Below are 6,217 nucleotides of genomic sequence, written 5' to 3' on the forward strand. Positions count from 1 at the left end.
GGTCGACATTTCTTCCATATTTGTTTGATGGACAATTCCTCCAGATCTGTCTGATGGACATTTCCTCCTGTCCTGTCAGAAGGGTGTTTACTTCTAGTGTGTCTGTTGGTCATTACCTCCTGATTTGTCTGATGGACGCTTCTTCCTGAACTGTGTGGTGGACGATTCTTCCTGATTCGTTTGACGAATGTTTCCTCCTAGCCTGTGTGGTGGACATTTCCTCCTGATCTGTCTGATGGGTGTTTCCTCCTGATCTGTCTGATGGTTGTTTCCTCTTGATCTGTCTGATTGGTGTTTCCTCCTGATCTGTCTGATGGATGTTTGTTCCTGACCTATTTTTTGTTCATTTCTTCCTGATCTGTCTGATGGACATTTCCTCCTGATCTGTCTGATGGTTGTTTCCTCTTGATCTGTCTGATGGATGTTTGTTCCTGACCTGTTTGTTGTTCGTTTCCTCCTGACATGTCTGTTGGTCATTTCCTCCTAATCTGTCTGATGGACGTTTCCTCCTGATTTGTCTGATGGACATTTCCTCCTGATCTGTCTGATGGACGTTTCCTGCTGATCTGTCTGATGGTTGTTTCCTCCTGATCTGTCTGATGGACGTTTCCTACTGATCTGTCTGATGGGTGTTTCCTCCTGATCTGTCTGATGGCTGTTTCCTCCTGATCTGTCTGATGGGTGTTTCCTCCTGATCTGTCTGATGGGTGTTTACTCTTGATCTGTCTGATGCACATTTCCTCCTGATCTGTCTGATGGATGTTTCCTCTTGATCTGTCTGATGGTTGTTTCCTCCTGATCTGTCTGATGGATGTTGCCTCCTGATCTGTCTGATGGATGTTTGTTCCTGACCTGTTTGTTGTTCATTTCCTCCTGATCTGTCTGATGGACATTTCCTCCTGATGTGTCTGATGTGTGTTTCCTCCTGATCTGTCTGATGGGTGTTTCCTCCTGATGTGTCTGATGGACATTTCCTCCTGATCTGTCTGATGGGTGTTTCCTCCTGATCTGTCTGATGGACATTTCCTCCTGATCTGTCTGATGGGTGTTTCCTCCTGATGTGTCTGATGATCGTTTCCTCCTGATCTGTCTGATGGTTGTTTCATCCAGATCTGTCTGATGAACATTACCTCCTGACCTGTCAGGTGATTATTTCCTCCTGATCTTTCTGATGGATGTTTGTTCTTGACCTGTTTGTTGTTCATTTCCTCCTGATCTGTCTGATGCACATTTCCTCCTGATGTGTATGATGGGTGTTTCCTCCTGATCTGTCTGATGGATGTTTCCTCCTGATCTGTCTGATGGACATTTCCTCCTGATGTGTCTGATGGGTGTTTCCTCCTGATCTGTCTGATGGGTGTTTCCTCCTGATCTGTCTGATGGGTGTTTCCTCCTGGTCTGTCTGATGGGTGTTTCCTCCTGATCTGTCTGATGGACATTTCCTCCTGATCTGTCTGATGGGTGTTTCCTCCTGATCTGCCTGATGGGTGTTTTCTCCTGATCTCTCTGATGGGTGTTTCCTCCTGATCTGTCTGATGGGTGTTTCCTCCTGATCTGTCTGATGGACATTTCCTCCTGATGTATCTGATGGATGTTTCCTCCTGATCTGTCTAATGGACGTTTCCTCCTGATCTGTCTGATGGATGTTTCCTCTTGATCTGTCTGATGGACATTTCCTCCTGATGTATCTGATGGATGTTTCCTCCTGATCTGTCTGATGGACGTTTCCTCCTGATCTGTCTGATGGATGTTTCCTCTTGATCTGTCTGATGGACATTTCCTCCTGATGTATCTGATGGATGTTTCCTCCTGATCTGTCTGATGGATGTTGCTTCCTGATCTGTCTGATGGATGTTCGTTCCTGACCTGTTTGTTGTTCGTTTCCTCCTGACATGTCTGTTTGTCATTTCCTCCTAATCTGTCTGACGTACGTTTCCTCCTGATCTTTCTCATGAATGTTTGTTCCTGACCTGTTTGTTGTTTATTTCCTCCTGATCTGTCTGATGGACATTTCCTCCTGATGTGTCTGATGGGTATTTCCTCCTGATGTGTCTGATGGACATTTCCTCCTGATGTGTCTGATGGGTGTTTCCTTCTTATCTGTCTGACGGACATTTCCTCCTGATCTTTCTGATGGATGTTTGTTCCTGACCTGTTTGTTGTTCATTTCCTCCTGATCTGTCTGATGGCGATTTCCTCCTTATCTGTCTGATGGACATTTCCTCCTGTTCTGTCTGATGGACATTTCCTCTTGATCTGTCTGATGGGTGTTTCCTCCTGATCTGTCTGATGGTTGTTTCCTCCTGATCTGTCTGATGGTTGTTTCCTCCTGATCTGTCTGATGAACATTACCTCCTGACCTGTCAGGTGATTATTTCCTCCTCATCTGTCTGATGGTCATTTCCTCCTGATCTGTTTGATGGGTGTTTCCTCCTGATTTGTCTGATGGACATTTCCTCCTGATCTGTCTGATGGACATTTCCTCCTGATCTGTCTGATGGATGTTTGTTCCTGACCTGTTTGATCGTTGTTTCCTCCTGATCTGTCTGATGGGTGTTTCCTCCTGATCTGTTTCATGGTCATTTCCTCCTGATCTGTCTGATGGGTGTTTCCTCCTGATCTGTCTGATGGTTGTTTCCTCCTGGTCTGTCTGATGGGTGTTTCCTCTTGATCTGTCTGATGGTTGTTTGCTCCTGATCTGTCTGATGGATGTTGCCTCCTGATCTGTCTGATGGATGTTTGTTCCTGACCTGTTTGTTGTTCATTTCCTCCTGATCTGTCTGATGGACATTTCCTCCTGATGTGTCTGATGTGTGTTTCCTCCTGATCTGTCTGATGGGTTTTTCCTCCTGATCTGTCTGATGGACATTTCCTCCTGATCTGTCTGATGGGTGTTTCCTCCTGATGTGTCTGATGGGTGTTTCCTCCTGATGTGTCTGATGATCGTTTCCTCCTGATCTGTCTGATGGTTGTTTCATCCAGATCTGTCTGATGAACATTACCTCCTGACCTGTCAGGTGATTATTTCCTCCTGATCTTTCTGATGGATGTTTGTTCTTGACCTGTTTGTTGTTCATTTCCTCCTGATCTGTCTGATGGACATTTCCTCCTGATGTGTATGATGGGTGTTTCCTCCTGATCTGTCTGATGGGTGTTTCCTCCTGATCTGTCTGATGGACATTTCCTCCTGATGTGTCTGATGGGTGTTTCCTCCTGATCTGTCTGATGGGTGTTTCCTCCTGATCTGTCTGATGGGTGTTTCCTCCTGGTCTGTCTGATGGGTGTTTCCTCCTGATCTGTCTGATGGACATTTCCTCCTGATCTGTCTGATGGGTGTTTCCTCCTGATCTGCCTGATGGGTGTTTTCTCCTGATCTCTCTGATGGGTGTTTCCTCCTGATCTGTCTGATGGGTGTTTCCTCCTGATCTGTCTGATGGACATTTCCTCCTGATGTATCTGATGGATGTTTCCTCCTGATCTGTCTGATGGACGTTTCCTCCTGATCTGTCTGATGGATGTTTCCTCTTGATCTGTCTGATGGACATTTCCTCCTGATGTATCTGATGGATGTTTCCTCCTGATCTGTCTGATGGACGTTTCCTCCTGATCTGTCTGATGGTTGTTTCCTCTTGATCTGTCTGATGGATGTTTCCTCCTGATCTGTCTGATGGATGTTGCTTCCTGATCTGTCTGATGGATGTTCGTTCCTGACCTGTTTGTTGTTCGTTTCCTCCTGACATGTCTGTTTGTCATTTCCTCCTAATCTGTCTGACGTACGTTTCCTCCTGATCTTTCTCATGAATGTTTGTTCCTGACCTGTTTGTTGTTTATTTCCTCCTGATCTGTCTGATGGGTGTTTCCTCCTGATCTGTCTGATGGGTGTTTCCTCCTGATGTGTCTGATGGGTGTTTCCTCCTGATGTGTCTGATGGACATTTCCTCCTGATGTGTCTGATGGGTGTTTCCTTCTTATCTGTCTGACGGACATTTCCTCCTGATCTTTCTGATGGATGTTTGTTCCTGACCTGTTTGTTGTTCATTTCCTCCTGATGTGTCTGATGGGTGTTTCCTCCTGATCTGTCTGATGGGTGTTTCCTCCTGATCTGTCTGATGGGGATTTCCTCCTGATCTGTCTGATGGACATTTCCTCCTGTTCTGTCTGATGGACATTTCCTCTTGATCTGTCTGATGGGTGTTTCCTCCTGATCTGTCTGATGGTTGTTTCCTCCTGATCTGTCTGATGGTTGTTTCCTCCTGATCTGTCTGATGAACATTACCTCCTGACCTGTCAGGTGATTATTTCCTCCTCATCTGTCTGATGGTCATTTCCTCCTGATCTGTTTGATGGGTGTTTCCTCCTGATTTGTCTGATGGACATTTCCTCCTGATCTGTCTGATGGACATTTCCTCCTGATCTGTCTGATGGATGTTTGTTCCTGACCTGTTTTTTGTTCATTTCCTCCTGATATGTCTGATGGACATTTCCTCCTGATCTGTCTGATGTGTGTTTCCTCCTGATCTGTCTGATGGGCGTTTCCTCCTGATCTGTCTGATGGGTGTTTCCTCCTGATCTGTCTGATGGATGTTTCCTCCTGATCTGTCTGATGGATGTTTCCTCCTGATCTGTTTGATCGTTGTTTCCTCCTGATCTGTCTGATGGGTGTTTCGTCCTGATCTGTTTCATGGTCATTTCCTCCTGATCTGTCTGATGGGTGTTTCCTCCTGATCATTCTGATGGATGTTTGCTCCTGATCTGTCTGATGGATATTTCCACCTGATCTGTCTGATGGATATATCCTCCTGATCTGTCTGATGGACATTTCCTCCTGATCTGTCTGATGGATATATCCTCCTCATCTGTCTGATGGACATTTCCTCCTGATCTGTCTGATGCACGTTTGCTCCTGATCTGTCTGATGGACGTTTCCTCATGACCTGTCTGCTGTACATCTGCTCCTGATCTTTCTGATTGACAATTTATCTCCACTCCTCTTTCTGACCCAGTGTAACTCTATTATCACTGTTTCTGTGCCATCCAACAATTCAAGCTCTGCAGAAAATAGTTTTTCAGTTTTTCCATTATTTCAGTTAAAGCTGAGCAATGATCTGTATGTGTGTGTACATGTGCATCATTTTATCTTGCTGTAGCATATCTCTCTCTCCCTAACTGTCTTTGTATCTGGAAGTGAGTGGGAGCTGATCCAGGCATTACTGGTTGTATTAGTAATACACTAACACAGTGTAAACGCTGAACATGGCTGGAATCCAGTCTCTAAATGGTATTTCGAAATGACTGATGAAATGTTGGGTTGAGGAGAGGATGCGAGATTCAGACAGAGAGAAATAGCTAATAGATATTACCTTTTTCTTTTCAGCTCAGTCTCACATACGTTGTCGTTCATGCATTCTCTCTTTCTTCCCATTTCTCTCTCTCTCTCTCTCTCCCTCTCCCTTTTTCTCTCTCTCTGTGTTTCTGTGCTGGTGTTGAAGCATTAATAGGAGTGTTGGGGTGAACAAGTGCCGCATTATTGGCAGACAGGCAGCTGGGAGAGAGGGAGGGAGGGAGGATGGAGAGAGCGAGGGAGGACTGTTCTATACTCTGCCAGACGAGCAGAATGATTCTGGGGTCAGATTTCTCCCCTACAGCACTGTGGGGAATTAGATCCATGGTACATCTACAACAATCTGCAGCTATTTGTACAATTCACACTTTTGAAGATGTTTTTATAGTAGTTTTCTGGTGAAAGTCACAGCATCTAAAAATCCTTTTAATGACATCAAACCTGTTTCTAGTTCCTTTGGTATATGAACCACTGTGAGAAATGTAAGTTTTCTTCTGGAAAAGAAGATTAGGATCAAAGCCCAATCAAAGCAATGCAGTCTATTGAAATAAATAATATACTTGCATTACTAGGTCTAACCAATGTAATCCTAACATATCCCTCATGATTTCCATCATACAAAATACAGTTTTTTTCTGTATTGCATAGTGACACTGCTGCAAAACATCAGTGTAGGTTAATATTGTGCTCCCAGAATCCTTTACCCTCCATGGCACTTCATTCTGGCTTTGTCCTGATGAATCTCCATCCAATTATGAAAATCTGAACCAGTGGATTAATCAGTACTGTCATTAAAACTGTTTTCCCACAATTACAATATATACATCACTCACAATACTTACAATACTCACATCATTTTACATTTACGGCATTTGG

This window comes from Pygocentrus nattereri, chromosome 25 (assembly GCF_015220715.1).
Source record: "Pygocentrus nattereri isolate fPygNat1 chromosome 25, fPygNat1.pri, whole genome shotgun sequence".
In the NCBI taxonomy this organism is placed as follows: Eukaryota; Metazoa; Chordata; class Actinopteri; order Characiformes; family Serrasalmidae; genus Pygocentrus; species Pygocentrus nattereri.